The sequence below is a fragment of the Rousettus aegyptiacus genome, unplaced genomic scaffold (genome assembly GCF_014176215.1).
Source record: "Rousettus aegyptiacus isolate mRouAeg1 unplaced genomic scaffold, mRouAeg1.p scaffold_m13_p_3, whole genome shotgun sequence".
Classification (NCBI taxonomy): Eukaryota; Metazoa; Chordata; class Mammalia; order Chiroptera; family Pteropodidae; genus Rousettus; species Rousettus aegyptiacus.
In genome coordinates this window covers 19,966,543-19,982,950 of record NW_023416306.1, presented here as the reverse complement: position 1 = coordinate 19,982,950, position 16,408 = coordinate 19,966,543, and positions in this window count along the sequence as shown.

The window sequence follows — 16,408 nt, the reverse complement described above, 5'->3', positions numbered from 1 at the left end:
CTTGTTCTGGATGACTCCTCTGGCACAGAGCCTGGTGTAGTACACGGTACACGCCACTAGTTAAACAACCAGATGAAACTCCTGTTAAAAATAGTTAACTTAATGAAGTAGTCTGCCCTAGGTCCTGTCTTGGAAAACCCTTTTCCATGCAAGAGACTGTTATCAATTCAGTGAATCCGTCCACTTTCCCACTCACTCAAATTGGCACGACAGATCCTCGTCCCCATAGAGATCACAGAGTAAAGAGACAAGTGGACTATTCCAAGGCGGCGGGATAAAATCTACCAGAGAAATGAGAACAAGACACCGAGAGAGTACAGACTAATTTAGTGTGGTGAGCCAGAGAAGATTTCAAGGATAAGATGGCACTTAAGGTGAGTTTTGAGAAGCAAGGATCAATCGGTCAGGTACAGGAAGGGAGAACATTCTAAGAAGAAGGTGAGAAAGTGCGTGAACTTAGAATCTATGGCGGGAGTGTAAGGGCGTGTGGGGTGGGGAGGGCGTGGGAAGTGGTGGGAAATGAGGTCGAAACTAACACCTGGCCAGATGTGAAGCACCTCTTGTGCTCAGTAAGGAGTCTGGACTGGGTCCTGAGGGCACTGGGGAGCACTGAAGATTTCAAGCAGGGCAGTGGCGGGTTTGCAGTTTGCATATTTAAAAGATTCCTTTGGCAACGATGACTCAGGAAGGGACCAGGAAGCCTGTCAGGACATTGCAGAAAAAAAGGAGGGAAATGCGCGTGATCTGAAGTGCTGGTGGAAACCTAGAGAAGCAAAGGGATGGGAGAGTTAGTGGCCTGAATGGATAGGCCCGATGACCAAGGGCGGGAGAGAGAGAGAGAGATGTTGAAAATGGCTCCAAGGAGGAGGAGGAGGGGGACGCTCACTGAGGTCAGGAGCCGTGGGGGATGGATGGGATAGGGGATGAATCCCCTGAGGGTCGTGTAGTTCGAGGAGGACCGTGGAGCCTACAAGCTTATGTCTCATTGGCAGTGACACACCCAGACTCAGGAGAGAGACGTGTTTAGATGTGTGATGCTGACTGAAATTACGGGTTTGGTTTGCTATTTCGTCTGCCCAGAGCTGGTGTTTGCAGAAGCACAGAAGAGCCGTCCCCACATAGTAGGGATGACTTTTAGAGCTCCAGAAGAATTTCTATGTGGCATCTAAAAGATTATCCCAGGAAATCTCAGGCAGGGACCAACCATCTTTGTCCACCTTTGTGTTTCCAATACCTGCCAGTAATGTTGGATGAACGAATAAATAAGGTCTCCTATGACTCCGTTGGAAGTCATAGATGGAGAACTAACCTTGTGGGCCTCATACTTGTGGTGATTCTATAGGTTCAAATTATGAATTAATCAAGTTCAGAATTCCCATAATTCCATACTTCTCAGAGATCCTCAGGTGATTTCTACAATCACCTGGGGAGAACTTCCTAAGAATATATATTCCCAGGCACCATAGATATTTCGGTTTAGTAGGTTTAGGCTGAAGCCCAGGAAGCTGCTTTCGAAACGAGCTCCCAAAGTGGTTCTGATGCAGATGCAGCGTGGACCACACTTTGGGAAAAACCACTTCTCCCTCTGGATCTGCTCTCTCTATTTTTACTCGCTCTGCTCCGCACTCAGGGAAGCTGCCTTCGGCAGCCTGTACTACCTGGGCTCCTTTGGCCTCTGGCTTCCATTTGGGTTCAACCAGCGGAGTTGATAGCAGGAGAGGGATGGGACTAGAGAGGATGGGCTCCGTTTCCCCCAGCTCCTCTGCCAGGCTGTGGTTTGGTGGTAGCTGCGTGCATCGCCCCGGCTGGGCAGCCCCTCTCTGCTGGCTGTGGCGCCTGCCAAGCACTGCACCAGCTTCCTTCCGTTGCCCCTTCAGGCCTCGGGGCAATGGCTTCCCACAGCAGCTACTCTCTGGGTACCTCGCCATCTTTATTTCACTTTAACCTTACCCAGAGTTCTAAATCATGTGTTCATTACATGCTCTCCAATTACCTGTTTAGTGCGCCCTATCCCTCTGCCAAGACAGGAAAACAAAAACACTGACTGGAAAGAGTCAAGAATTTTGGGCTCAGTTCAGTTCAGTTCAGTTCAGTTCAATTTGGCAAACATTTACCGAGCGAGGTCCTCTGAGCCTGGCTCTGTGCCAGGAGCTGGGGACATGGAAAGTGATGCAGGCACAGTACCTTCCTGCAGAGTGTTCACGGCTTCATGGGAGGGGGAGCCCCAGAATGCCGGGCGACGATGGGGTCACTCGGGGTAACACTGAAAGTGCAGGGGACCATTTTGCCAGCAGTGGCAGGCAACAGAGGCTTCCCAGAGGAGGTGACGGAGTTTGAGCCGGCAGAGTAAGAACAATTCGGGCAGAGGCAGAGTCGTGGAGACACCAGGTGGCTGCTCTGGAGGTAGATCAGAGGGCGGGGGCTTCATGCTCACTGTGCCGGAGGAGGCAGAGGGAGGCTGCAGAGTCTGGATCTGTGTGATGTCTCCCTGGGGCAGGTGCTAGTCAGGGTGCCCCCCCACCTCCAGGTGATTGATCTGTGGGCCTCCTACCCATTCCCAACTGCTGTGATTTGGGGTGCTTTCCTTCTAAAGCCTGTTTTGTTCACCAGCCTACCAAGGCTTCCCTGCCCACCCAGAGGAGAGCCTGGGAGAAAAGAGGGACGCTGGGTGGAATGGAACTGGGGGCCAAGAGGTTAACACAAGAGGAAAGCTCTGACTGGCCTGTGAAAAAGGCCTCCCATTTGGGACTCCTGATTCCACAAACCATCTCCACTGACTTTAAAGAAAGAAGAGTCAGGCAAACTTACTCACCCTTCAAAAGCCAAGGAGATTTCACCTCCTCCAGGAAGACTTCCTGGAACTCCCTAACTGGTGCTCCTTCTCTTACAGTCATCGGTCTTTGGTAATTTGCAATCACTAGCCTATCTGTTCCATTTGACTCCCAGGTCCTCAAGCACATGGCTTCAACTTATTCGTCTCTTTCTCTCTAGTACCCAGTACTGGGCCTAAGGCATCTTAGGGCATCAGAAAGTATTTGTTGAACTGAAGGACTTCTTGCTGCATTAGAAGTAGTAACAATAGTAATATTATCAACCTTATTTGAGGAATGAGTAAACTGTGGCCCAGGGCAATAAACGACTCGCTCACGATCACACAGCCTATAAATGACAAAGCAGAACTGGGACTCGAAACCAAACAACCCTGTCGATTCCAGGGGCTGGAGAATATGTGGCGTGGCTCCTCGGCCACTCGGGCACAGGGCGGGGTGGCTGACCTGCTGTTCAGCCGGGAGACTGAGAGTAAGAGCACGCGCTGATAGAACAATCGGTCCTTGCCAGGAATTGCTCGGAGCCCTTTATTGCATCAACTTACAAAGCTTTGTGAGGTTGTGTATGCAATCATCGCCTGATTTGACAGATTAAGTCCAGAGACTCGAAGCGGTTAAGAAATGCATCCAAGGTCGTTTGGATACCAAGAAGAGGCAGAGCTTGCATTCAAACCCAGACCTATGAGCCAAAGGCCCAGTTCTGAACCACTGCACTTTCTCTAGGGAACATGACAACAACCTCAGGTTTAGGGAGGAAGAGAAAGCTCGGCCCACCGTTGGATTTGTAAGATATTTATAAAGAGAAATATATCTCTACATGGCAAAAACAAACATGTAAATAAAATTTTTTTTTTATTAAAGAGAATAATGTTTTTCTAGAACATTCTCTTTTATAAAAAAAATTTTATTCTTAAATTATACAAATTGAGAGTTTTGGAAAATGTAGAACATTACGGAGTAAATTGCATGGGTTTGGTGGAATGTGCTTGTTTCTGCTACTGAGCAGCTGTGATACTGGACACATCCCTTCCCTACTCTGGGCTTCATTTATTTCCTCATCTCCTTCCAGAGCTTTGCTGAAAGTGTTTCCTTTTGGATTGGAAAGTACTGGGCAGTTTGTACTGTCAAGCACAGTCTTTTAGCGCCCTCTACTGTCCAGTTACAGTACTGTCAGTGATGCGGTTCGTGAGATTGAAGAGAGGCAGGCAGTCTATGCCTGAAACAGGTGGTGAGCAATCAAGTGCAACCACAGGAGTGAACGCAAAAGCCAGTCCTGGTCCATCCCATGCAAGACTTAGACGTTCTGCCCACACAATTTAAATTGTTTTTCAAAGTGCTTGTTCCAAAGTCCATGTGAGCCCATACTCTATACACCCCTGCACAGCAGCGCCTCTATTATTATGGTTATCACATTGTACGGTAATTGCCTGAGGACATGTTTCAAGTCATCAGATGTCACTCACTTTTATGCCCTCTCCCTGTCCCCTAGTAGAGTGTATGACACACAGGCCCTCAAATCAAGTTTGTTGAGTAGATGATGGATGGAGAGAAGAATGAATGAACCAATAAAAGACATAGCCTCTGTGGAGAAAGGCTGGGGCCGTGAGGAGCAGGGAGTAGGGGAAGTTCTGAGGCTGGAGCTAGTGAACCTCAGCTTCGGCAGGAGTCTCAGCTGATCTCACCGTGCACTGGTGTATTTACAAAATTGGAGTGGGGAAGGGGTTTAGTGAAAGGGGCACATGGAGGCTTTTGGGGTGCCATTCAGGGAGGTGGATACACAGGTGTGTTCTCTCGCAAAAGTTTATTGAGCCGTACACTTATATGCACTTATGATTTGTGCATCTATCTTTCTGTATGTATGTTGTACTTCGATAAAAAGCTTACAAAATCTAATTCGAGAGGGGTGGTAGATATGTCTCCCTATGCCTTTCTTGTTCCAGAGGTAGAGGCAGGAGGCAGATTGTTGGGTTTCTTTAAGGAGCCATCTCCGTTTGCTGTCTTAGAGTCTAGCCTCTGATCACCCAGCTCTTCTGGAATCAATCTCCTGTGGCCAAATCCACTGGACTTTTCCAGGGTTTGACACTCTTGCCTACTTCCCTTTTTTTGAAATATTCCTGCCCCTTGGCTTACAGAACTCAATGTTTTTGCTGTCTTTGGCTCCAGCTCCAGCTCCTTTGCAGACTTCTTTTCCAAGAATCATTCCTTGAAGTTCCTGAGTGTTCTGTGCTAGGCCTACCCTGTTTCTAACTCTGCAAATTCTCCCTGGATGACCTCATCCCCTCTTATGGCCAACCCTGGACTGATGACTCACAAATAAATATCTTGGAGCCTATACTTCTCTCCTGAGCTGTGGACCACTTAGCCAACTGCTTCTTTGACACTCTACTTGAACATTTCAGTAGTAACTCCATTTGACATGTTCCCAGACAGAATCTACTTTCTCTCTGCACTCCTATCCAAAAACGTATTCTTCCTTATGTGTTTCTTATTTCAGGAAATGGCCCCACCATCAGCCTTGGGGTTGGGCTCAATTCCCTGTGGTAGACTATAGTATTGTTTAGCAAATGCCCTCCCTTCCCTTTCGGTTTGGGAGCAGAGAGTACTTCTGCACTCCATTGGCTTAGGGATTGTTCATAGGTCTTCTTCTTATTAGAGGCTCTAGTGGCATTGTGCAAGGAGGCATCTGTGTTTCTGCCTCCCACAGTGCTCCTGCCATCTGTCACCAAAAGAGAATGCCACAGCCTGGGTCCCTGAATGGGAGCAATGTGGGTAAGACCTGAGCTTGACCTGCAGCCTGGAGCCGAGCCCAGATGACCTACAGACCCATGTGCAAGAAACAAGTGTTTGTTGTTGCAAGCCACTAAGATTTACATACTTTTCCATCTCCTCATCCTCCACATTCAAGCAAAAGACCTGCTGCATCTGTCTTGATACATCCAGTGCTTCCATATCCCACTGCTGTGGGCCTGCTCCAGGCTTTTATCATCTCCTGCTTGGACTCTCGCAAGTCTTTTTAATGGTGTCCTCACATTCAATCTTGTCCCTTCTAGTCTAATCTCTACATTGAGGCTTCATGAAAACGATCTTCACAAAATCCAGATCGGTTCCACCCCTCCTTTAGGCATTCCAAGGGCTTGCTGTCACCCTTAGCAAAGCGTCCAAGTCCACGGCACTCAGGCCCTCAACCCTCTGGACCCCGTGGCATCTCCCGCTCCCCTCTCCCCGTTTCTCCGTCTCCTCTATGCTCTGCCTGCATGACCGTCTTTCAGCTCCTTGAAAGCCTCGTGCTTCTTGCCCTGGGCCTTCGCCATGCCTTCTCCTCTGCCTGGAACACAATCCCACTTCCTTTATCTGACTTTGCCTGGACCACGCCTCTCATTACTCTTCAGGGGTCAATTTAGGAATGATGTCCCTTGGGGAGTCTTCTTTGATTCTCATTGGTCTGAGTGAGGTCCATTTTGTTTTGCTCCCGTAGCACCATGAGATTTTCCTACCAAAACACTCACCAAACTATTTCCGACGCCACCTCGCTTGTCTTTCCCAGCAGAAATCAGCTCCCACAAAAGCAGGGACTATCTCAGCCATTCCCACATTCCTAGTGCTTAACAAGTTGCTTGTGCGCATCCTCGGAGCTCAAAATTGTTTGCTGAATAAACATGATGTGAAAATGGTATAAATGGGCTAAAGAAGTCCAAGATGAACATGAAAACCGTAAAACAGACTCAGTGTCTCGTCTCATCATTTCATTGTGCAGATTAAGGAAACTGAAACTCAGAGAGGCCTTCACTAGACCAAGGTCCTGGAGGCTGTGAGGCAGAGCTGCAATTAGACGGTTCTAGTAGGGATTGTCTGGGCTTTATTTGCTGTCTGATTTTTCTAAGAAATAAAGGCTTGTTAGGTTCTTAGAACTGGCAGCATTAGTATCACCCGGGAGTGGGTTGAACTCTCAGGCCCTGCCCTAGACCCACTGAATCAGATCTTCATAACAAGATCAAGTCTAAGAAGCACTGGTTTCAGAGGCCAGAGGGAACAGAGTGCCTGGCTTAAAAGTCATTCCAATTCACGCAGGAAAGCTTGCTGGTAAAGTAGAAAAGAAAGCTTAGCTAAGATATTGTAGCATTCAGCGCATGCTGTAGACAAAAAGCCCAAAGTGTGGGCCCCTGAACCTTCTAAAGTTCCAGAGAGCTGGGAAGTCCACGGCCTGGCCTGATGGAACAATGGTTCAGCTTCGGCTGACATGAGCGAGGGGTCTACGATGGGGGCCTCTCCCAGAAGCACAGTTGACCAGCGAGCCTGCTGATGCACATTTCCAACTTTCGTAGCGATCAAATTACTTTTACGGATGTATATTTATTTACCTGAACAATTCCACCATGCCGATTGAGGTGGCGGTGAACGTGGCGTATTCGTACCCTGCTAGCGGCATTGTCAACTGGTGTCACCCGTTTGGTAAACGCGACAATGTATAGCAATGACTGCAACGTAGTTTATGTCCTTGGACCAAGTAACACCGTTCACGGGACATTCAAATAACGCTAGGGAGATAATTCAACAGAAGCGAACAGCTATATGCTTGAAGATGTTTACTACGGCTAAAAGTGGGAAACGCTAAATAAAAAGGAAATGACTGAACGAAGCGTGCTGTTTCATGACGCCCATCTAAAATTAATTATAGTGTAACCGATGTGTCTCACTTCGCCCGCTTGGGGTCCAAGGGTGGTTAAGGACATAGTCCCCGGGTTTTCGGTCCTGACTCTACTCTTTACGGCGCGACCTCGGGCAAATTTACTTAACTGCTCTATGCCTCAGTTCCTCAGTTTCCTCATTCATAAAATGGGGATAATAACAATACTTTAGAGGATTGTTGTGAGGATCAAATAATTTAATTAAGTCAATTAAAGTGGCTGAAATAGTGCCTCTCTATAAATTTATGTTATAATTTTATATTATAATTTTATATAATATTAACAGGCGAATTAATGGCCTGATATTCCCACCCTACATGACACAAGAATGCTTTTCTTCCCCCCTCAGGGCCTGACTTTCTGTGATAAGTCAGTGACCCCCAGGGATGTTCCCTCAGTCCTCCTGGGAGTCAGCCTGGTCTTCCAGCTCCAAGGAGAGAAGACAAGATAATTTGCTCAGTGGCCTGTACATCCCATTATCTATGGCTCTCGTTGCTATCATGGTTACCACTGAAACAGGTGATATAGGGGCGTTCTTGAATTCTTCCTCCCCTTGGATGATGCTTGATTGTGGCCTGGACTCCCAATTCTTTAGTACACACACAGGCACAGCCACTTCCTGGAAGAGACTTCCCTGGGGTGCCCAAGTCCTTGTGGCTGGGTGTGGATAAGGTCCTTTCCTTCCTCTCCCAACTTCTTGGTTCCTTTACATTTACTGCCTAGAGTGTCATCCCTTTCTGTGGAGAATCCTTTTGGTCCAATGATATGAATGGCTACCATTAATTGAAAGCCTGCTGTAGCTCTATAAATATTGGTCCTCAGAATGAACCTATGAGGTAGGTACCCTTATTCCTTACAGTGGGAGCCTCTGAAGTTCATGTGCAATAAGGCATTTGCCAGAGATCCAGTTTGTAAGCGAAAAACCTGAGATTTTATCTCAGGTTTGTCTAATTCCAAAGCCCACGCTCAGAACCACCACCCTAAACTGCCTCCCTATGTGGGGATAAGCAAACGTTTATGATAAGTGATAACTAAAAAAGTAGGGTTGTATCACCATAGTGAATACGGTTGTGCAAAAAATATGTCTGTATGTGGACAAAACCTTGAGAATATTCGTTGTGTAAGAGTGAGATTATGCAGGATCGCTTTCCTTTTGGGTAGTTTCTTTTAGGGATAGTTGTTACATGGTGTTTACAGTTTTGAAAAAGCTACCTTCCACCTGCAAAAATTCCTGTCTTTAACCCAATAGTTCTCAGGCTTGGCTGCACACGATCGTTATCAGGATAGGCTTTCGTGATGAAGGGCGAAGTAGTGGTTACACTTGGACGTTCCTGACAGGGAGAGGAGCCTTCTGGAAGGCTGCATGTATTTATTTTGATCCGGGTGGTGATGTCAAAGATATATACAAATATAAAAATTCACTGAACTGTGCTATTGATATTGGTGCACTATAGATATATTTATGCATGTGCGTGTGTGTTTTTACAATAGTCTCTTCTCTCCTTTCTTCCTCTTCTCTCCTTTCTTCTTTTTCTTCTCCTCCTCTCCCTGCTTCCTGGTGTGTGTGTGTGAGTGGATTTGTGTCTCTAGAGTCTGAGAGTATCAGTTATACATCGTTTGCGTCTCTTAGTTTGCTTAATTCCACTTCCTTGTGAGTTACTTCTCTTTCTTGACATTGGTGCTCTTCTTTAGTGTTGGCTTTCCTCAGATATTTGGCAATTCTTGACTGCTGTCTCTTCTTTGACTTGAGAAATGTCTGGTAAATTTATGATGATTGTAGCGATGGTCCAAGTCCCCACCTCCCATCATTATGGGAGTGATAGGCTGTCCTAGCGGCTGTCTTTCAGTATGGAGATTGCTTGTCGTCCCAGGCCTCAAGTTTTCTAGAAATCTAGGGCCTCGGAATCTGTAGTTGGTACTTCTACCTGGAAGAGATGCTGCTGTCTGTCTCTCGTTAGAGGTAAAGGAGGAGGATGGGCCAACAGATTTCACTGCTCCTCAAATTGGTTTTTAAGTCATGTCCTCTGACCCAGCAGCATCAGCACTACCTGGGAACTTATTAGAAATGCAAATTCTAATGGGGTGGGGGTGGGGCACAGCATCTATGCTTGAACCCGCCCTCCAGATGATACCAATGCTCACTCTTTAGGGTACCCTAGTTAATCTCCTGGCCAATCGCCTTTTCCCTTCCACAGCAGGAATTCTCGCAAGTACAGTCATACCTTGTTTTATAGTGCTTCGCTTTATTGTGCTTCACAGGTTCTTCTCTCTTTTTTTTTTTTTTTTTAACAAGTGGAAGGCAAGACCCTCCACCAGCACAAAGATTACAACTTGCTCTATTGGGATACTTGCTTTATCTCTGTGGTCTGGAACCAAACCTGCAGTATCTCTGAGGTATGCCTGTGACTCGCTTTATTGTGGTGGTCTGGAACTGAACCCACATTATTTCTGAGGTACGCCTGGATTTCAAGCTGAGATTTCTTCCTTCCTGTTTCTCTGTCAATCTAGTTCCATCTGCTTTCTATCATTCAGGAATTCCTCACATTTTCTGGTGGGCTGGTAGCAGCACCCATTCTTGCTTTCCAGTGTTCTAATGGATTTTTACTTTTATTTTTAACTGTGGCAAACACATATAACATAAAATTTGCCATCTTAGCTAAATGTATAGCTCAGTAACATTAAGTAGATTCACATTGTTGTGCAACCCTCATCACCATCTATTTCCAGAACTATTTTCATCTTGCAAAACTGAAACTTTATACCCATTAAATGACGACTCTCTGTTTAATAGATTTTTTAAAAGCATTTTTTTTTTCTGTCATTAAATGGTATTTTGGGTGGGAATTGAGGTCACTGTGTAGATGCATGGGCTTTGTATGCCATCTTTTAAAAATTGTTGTGGTTAAATATACATAAAAAATTTATCATTTTAAGCATTTTTAAGTATATAAGCATTAAATTCATTCACATTGTTGTGCCATGATCAATAATAGTGATCACTGCACAACAATGTGAAACTCTGTACCCATTGAACACCAGTTCCCCACCCAAGCAGCTGGCAACCACTGTTCTACTTTCTGTCTTTATGAATTTGACTTCTCAGTACCTCATGCGAGTGGAATTATAGAGCATTTGTACTTTTGTGACTGGCACAATGTCTTCAAGGTTCGTCCATGTGGTAGCATGTGTCAGAATTTCCTTCCCTTTTAAGGCTGAATAATAATCTATTGTATATGTATGTCACATTTTGTTTACCCATTCTTCATCTTTCAAGGCAACGGTCCCCAACTTTTTTGGCACTAGGGACCAGTGCTCCTATGAGAATCTAATGCCTGATGTTCTGCAGTGGAGCTGAGACAGGGATGCTAGCGCTGAGGAGAGGCTGCAGATACAGATGAAGCTTCAGTCGCTTGCCTGCCGCTCACCTCCTGCTGTGTGGCCTGGTTCCTAACAGGTCATGGCATGGTACTGTCTGTAGCCTGGGGTTGGGACCCCTGCTTCCAGGGACACTTAGGTCGCTTCCATTTTTTTTGGATATTGTGAATAATCCTGCTATGAACACGGTGAACAAATATTTCTTCATGTTCCTGCTTTCAATTCTTTTGGGTATGTAGACAGCAGTGGAATTGTGACTCATATGGTAATTTTATTTTTAGTTTTTTTGAGGAACTGCCATGCTGTTTTCCACAGCGGCTACACTGTTTCACATTCCTGACAACGCACAAGGGTTCCAGTTTCTTCATATCCTTGACACCACTTTTCTTTCCTTTTTTTTTCTGATGATAGCCATCCTAATGGATGCGAAGTGGTATCCAATTGTGGTTTTAGTTTTCATTTCTCTAATGTTTAGTGATGCTGAGCACTTTTCCATGTGCTTATTGGACATTCGTGTATCTTCTTTGAAGAAATATCTATTCTAGTACTTTGATCATTTTTGAATTGTGTTGGGTTTTTTTTTTTTTTTTTTAGTCATTGAGTTTTGGTAGTTCTTGATATCTCCTGGATATTAATGCCTTATCAGATATGTAATTTGCAAGTATTTTCCCCATTCTGTTGGTCAGTCCTTTTCACTGTTAATGGTGTCCTTTGATGCACAGATGTTCTTCATTTTGATGAAGTCCAATTTGTCTATTTTTTTTCTTTTGTTGCTCGTGCCTTTGGTGTCTTACCCAAGGAAATCAGTGTTAAGTCCAACGTTGTGAAGCCTAGTATTTTCCTCTCTGTAAGCCATCTTGATCTAGCCTCTAATAGCAGTGTTCAATTGTCTGCTACTTAAACATAAATATCTGGCTTTTCCCCATCCCCACCCTGCCCCTGTCGTTAGCATGAACATTTAAAACCTGGCAATTTTGCTATCGATTCAGAGTCTAGATACAGCTGCTCTCTGGTGAAAGGCTGAGATAAGCTGGAGTAAGTGCAGAAATCTCAGTGACCTTGATCTTAATCCTGGGAATAATAGAATAGGCAGAGTTTTGGGAATCAAGCGGAACTGTCTTATAGCCTGCCTTATAGCCTGCCTCTGCCACTGCTAGCTGGGTGATTTGGGGGCAAATTCACCTCTTCGAGCTTCAGTTTTTGTTGTATTTTTCATTTTTAAAATAGGGACAACAATATCTATCTTGAGGTATCGTTGCAAGAATGACAGATTATATATATGTGTGTGTGTATATATATGTATATATGTATATGTGTATATATATGTGTGTCTATATGTATATGTATATATAAATGCCTGGCTGTTGAAAGCTAGGAGATCTAATTATTAATTACCTTGTGTCAGACTTGGTTGTCACCCAAGACGTCTCCTCTAGCCCATGAGCATCTTCCAGGGCCAGGCTGGCACATCTTCATCTCTGGATCCCAACCCTTGATCTCAAGCCTGGTCAATGGGAGAACCTCAGTGGGCATTTGTTGAGTGAATGATTTGAAAAGTGAAAAACATCCCCTTGCAACGTCCCTGAAAGCCACTTCATCATCATGACACACAGGTTTGCAGCCATGAGTCTGAGAAGTCATGTGAATTGCGTTCTTGCTCTTTGAATGTATTTCTTTCCGCGTTACAGATGCTAAGTAACGCCCGTCTTTCCCTCTCCTCTTCGCTGCTGCTGTTATTTATTTACTTTCCAAATGAGACTGATCCTGCATTGAAGATGGGATTTTGGAAGGGATTTCGATGGAGGTGAAAGCCAGGTGCCCAAATGTTCTGGTTTTAGCATTGACAGTCCTGAGTCTGAGAAATCCCTTGGTCCTGGGGTTTCCCTTGGGATGGTTGGTCATTCCAGAAAGACAAGGGGAGGCTGACTGGCAGATACGCTGACTACTAGGCAGAGGTTTTTTGAATTCCCTCTAGAGTTTGGTTTGCTAGATTCTGCACGGTTCAGATAGGTTACATTGAATTTAGTACTTAGATAAATATGGAGCTGATAAGATTTTCATTCTGGTTTCATTCACATTTTTATTATCTGTACAAAGTAATTCCATTGTCTGCCTTTGAAAAGTTACAGTGTATAGCATTTCTTGACATTCTAAAGTGGCCAAAATTGAGACTGAGGAAATAAATGTATTAATTTTGGATCTTAGCTCCTTTTCTAAATCTATTTTTGGACTTTAATTTGCTCTCATCAAAACCAGGCTTTTTTCCTTGGTGAAGTATCTGTTCAAAGACAAATTATTATGCGTAATCTACAGAGAAAGAGGAAGCAGGTTAATTGTACTTTAAAAACTCTGTCGGATGTCAAAGCAGATAGAATGCGTAAAACGTGGGCTTAAACTGTTTAAAAAATTTATTTGAAAAGAGTTGTGGTTAATAGTTTTCAACTTGGTTATTATTTCTGAGTTCAAATTTAGTGGAAGATGGTTACAATTACTTAACTGAAACAGGATCAGGCAGGTATTTTATATCCTGGTGGATTCTTTATGATCCCTCACCGGGCCAACTGACTCCACGCATGTAGTTTTCACGAGTCCAGCCCCTCCCTGCTGTCAGTCCTCCACTCAAAACGTCTAAAACATGGATCTGAACAAGTCATTCACCTGCTTAAAACTCCTCACGAGCTGCCCCACTTCTCCCGAGAGAAAGTCCAAAGACATTCTGGGCTTGAATGAGCTGATCCTCCATTTATCCCATAAGAGGCTCTCTCACGGCCTCTTCAGAGCCTTCCACTTAATCTTATTACATAAAATGGATCATTTAAGCTGAGCAATTCAGTGGCATTTGGTACATTTATGGTGTGGTGCAACCATTACTACTATCCAGTTTCGGAGCATTTTTACCACCGTAAAAGGAAAACGCCTACACATAAAGCAGTCGTTCCCCGTGGCTCTCCCACCCCCCACTCCCACCCCTGCCCCCAGCCCCCGGCAACCACCACTCTGCTTTCCGCTTCTGTGAATTTATCCATTCTGGACATTTCATATATTCGGAATCATTGTATGGAATCATAGCACGTGACCTTCTATTACGTAATACAGTATTTTTGAAGTTCATCTATGTGGTGGCAGTATGAGATGTTCCTGCCTTTTTACATATAAATAATATTCCATTGTGCAGCTAGACCACAATTTGTTTATCCATTCATCTGTTTATGGACAGACACATGGATTGTTTCCACCTTTTGGCTATTGAGAATAGTATACACATGTACCTGTGTTAGTTCGAGCCCCTGTTTTCAATTCTTTTAGATATATACCTAGGAATGGAATTGCTGGGTCATGTGGTAATTCAATGTGTAACGTTTTGAGGAACTGCCAAACTGTTTTCTCTTGCGTTTCAATGATACACTACATTCAAGAGAATTTTTGTTTTAGTACAATTGTAAGATGCTTTTAAGTAAAACAGGCTGTATACATATCTGAGGGCAGGGATTGTACGTGGCTGCACAGAGAAGTTTTCGATAAATGTTCGTGGAACTGAATTGACTATAGAAGGATAACATACAGGTTTATCTTGAGGAAAAATGGTGTATGTGAAGAGGCTTTGACTATGAGTGTTGTGTTAAGTGGAGACGGGGGTGGATGAGGCAAAGAAGACTCTACCAGCTCCTTTGGACAAAAAGAGAAAGGAAGACAGGTATGGGAGAACTAGTTATCCATAGACATTGCTGGTCTGCCTTTAACTAACTCATTATAATGCTCTGGGAAGTTAAATTTCTCTCTGCGTCAAGTGAAATGGTTGAATAAATTAGTGCTATTCAATTTTTTGGTTTGCTTTAAGCAATGGAAACATTCTTTTCATATAAACTCACAGGTGAAAGCCCAGTGTGGCTGGAGTATGCAGGCAAGGGGAGGGGCAGGATGCAGGGAAGGTCACCGACCAGAATGCAGGGCACCCTCTGTCCCTGTAGCCCCGAGCACCTTGGCAGGACCCCAAGACTCCAAGACCCCAGAACATTCTGAGCTCCTCTCCGTAGCTCTGAGAGAACTATTCTACAAAGATTAAGAAAGCATTAATGTACACACGTCCCTAGTCTGCAAAGAAGTATTTTTTCCCAAGCAATAGAGGACAGCTTAAGGATTTAGACAGCAACCTGAACAAGAAAAGAACAAAAGGCCTTTTTATGAAAAATTATACTGACTAATACACTTGGTTAAAAAGAGAATCCCCAACCTCCTTCTTACCTCCTCCTACTTAAAAAGAAAAGATGTCGCAGGTTGAGTCTATGAACAGAATTGTCAAACATTTCTACTTTCCTAACAGAACAGATTCCTACACCATGGCAGCGTTTCCTGTGAAAATGTCCTGCTCTGTACAAAAGCCGAACATATTAATGGGCAGGCCTAGGCTTGTCCTTATGCTCTGGGTTCCCTTTCTCCCTCTCCCCTTCTCTCCCTCTCCCCATCTCTCCCTCCTTTTTTTTTCTGTCCCTCCCTCCCCTACATCTGGTAAAATGCCTTAAAATCATGATATTTACACCCCACCCTCATGTTGTCTTTTCTCTCCAGTTCTTTGTGTTTGAATTAGCCTGCAAAATCCGGGGTCAGCTGAGTCCCGCAGACCATTTCCTTACACGTCTACCAGTCGGCAGGCCATAACCTGTGTCCCTCCACAGTGACCGTTGCTGACACTGGTCTTTCTTTGGTCTTGTTCGCTTCTTGATTTCTGCTGAAGCTCATTTGTAGGTGACCCTTCTGAAAATACACTGCCCGGACCTCAAAATCTCTTCTATTTATTCAGGTTGAAGCATAGAAATTGTTGAGGCATAGACTTTAGTCAGGCACTGAAACCGAAGATGGTTTACACAGATGTCTGAATTAACCCCAAAACACACGTTGTTTCTCTCATTAACATTCCTACTTGCCTTCAGAGAGGCACAGCTTACGTAGTGCAACCACAAACATCCACATTCCACTGTTAACCCTCTCATTCTTTCTTTCTTTCTTTCTTTCTTTTTTCTTTTTTCTTTTTTTTTTTCAAAGCTCTTATTTAAATTCTAGAACTTCCTTTAAAACAGTTCCTAAACAGTAACTGTACCTTTTGGTGGCAGAGACCTATTATAAAAATAAGAAGAGAATTCAGTTTTACTATCCCTCTGATTTTACTTGTTTAATATTTGCTTTCACTCCAAAATGGGCATAAATATAAACACTGCCATATTGTCACCCCTTCTTTAAATGATTTTGAAAAGGGAACTTACAGTTTTCTGGAGGATGCCCGCATGCCAATAATCCCTCTTGCTCCACCATGATGCTGTTGGACTAATGGAGAATTGAATGCCGTAATCCTCTAAGCAGCGCTTTAAAATGATTTAGAAAAGCTAAAATCTGTCTTGTAAAGCCCAGAACTTGTCTCAGAAACCTGGCCTCGATCGGCTTTCAAAATGTAATGCAACGTGATTATTTTCCTCTGGGGAAACCTGTGAAACAGGTCTTTGGGCTTCATTTCATGTGTCAGAGTTT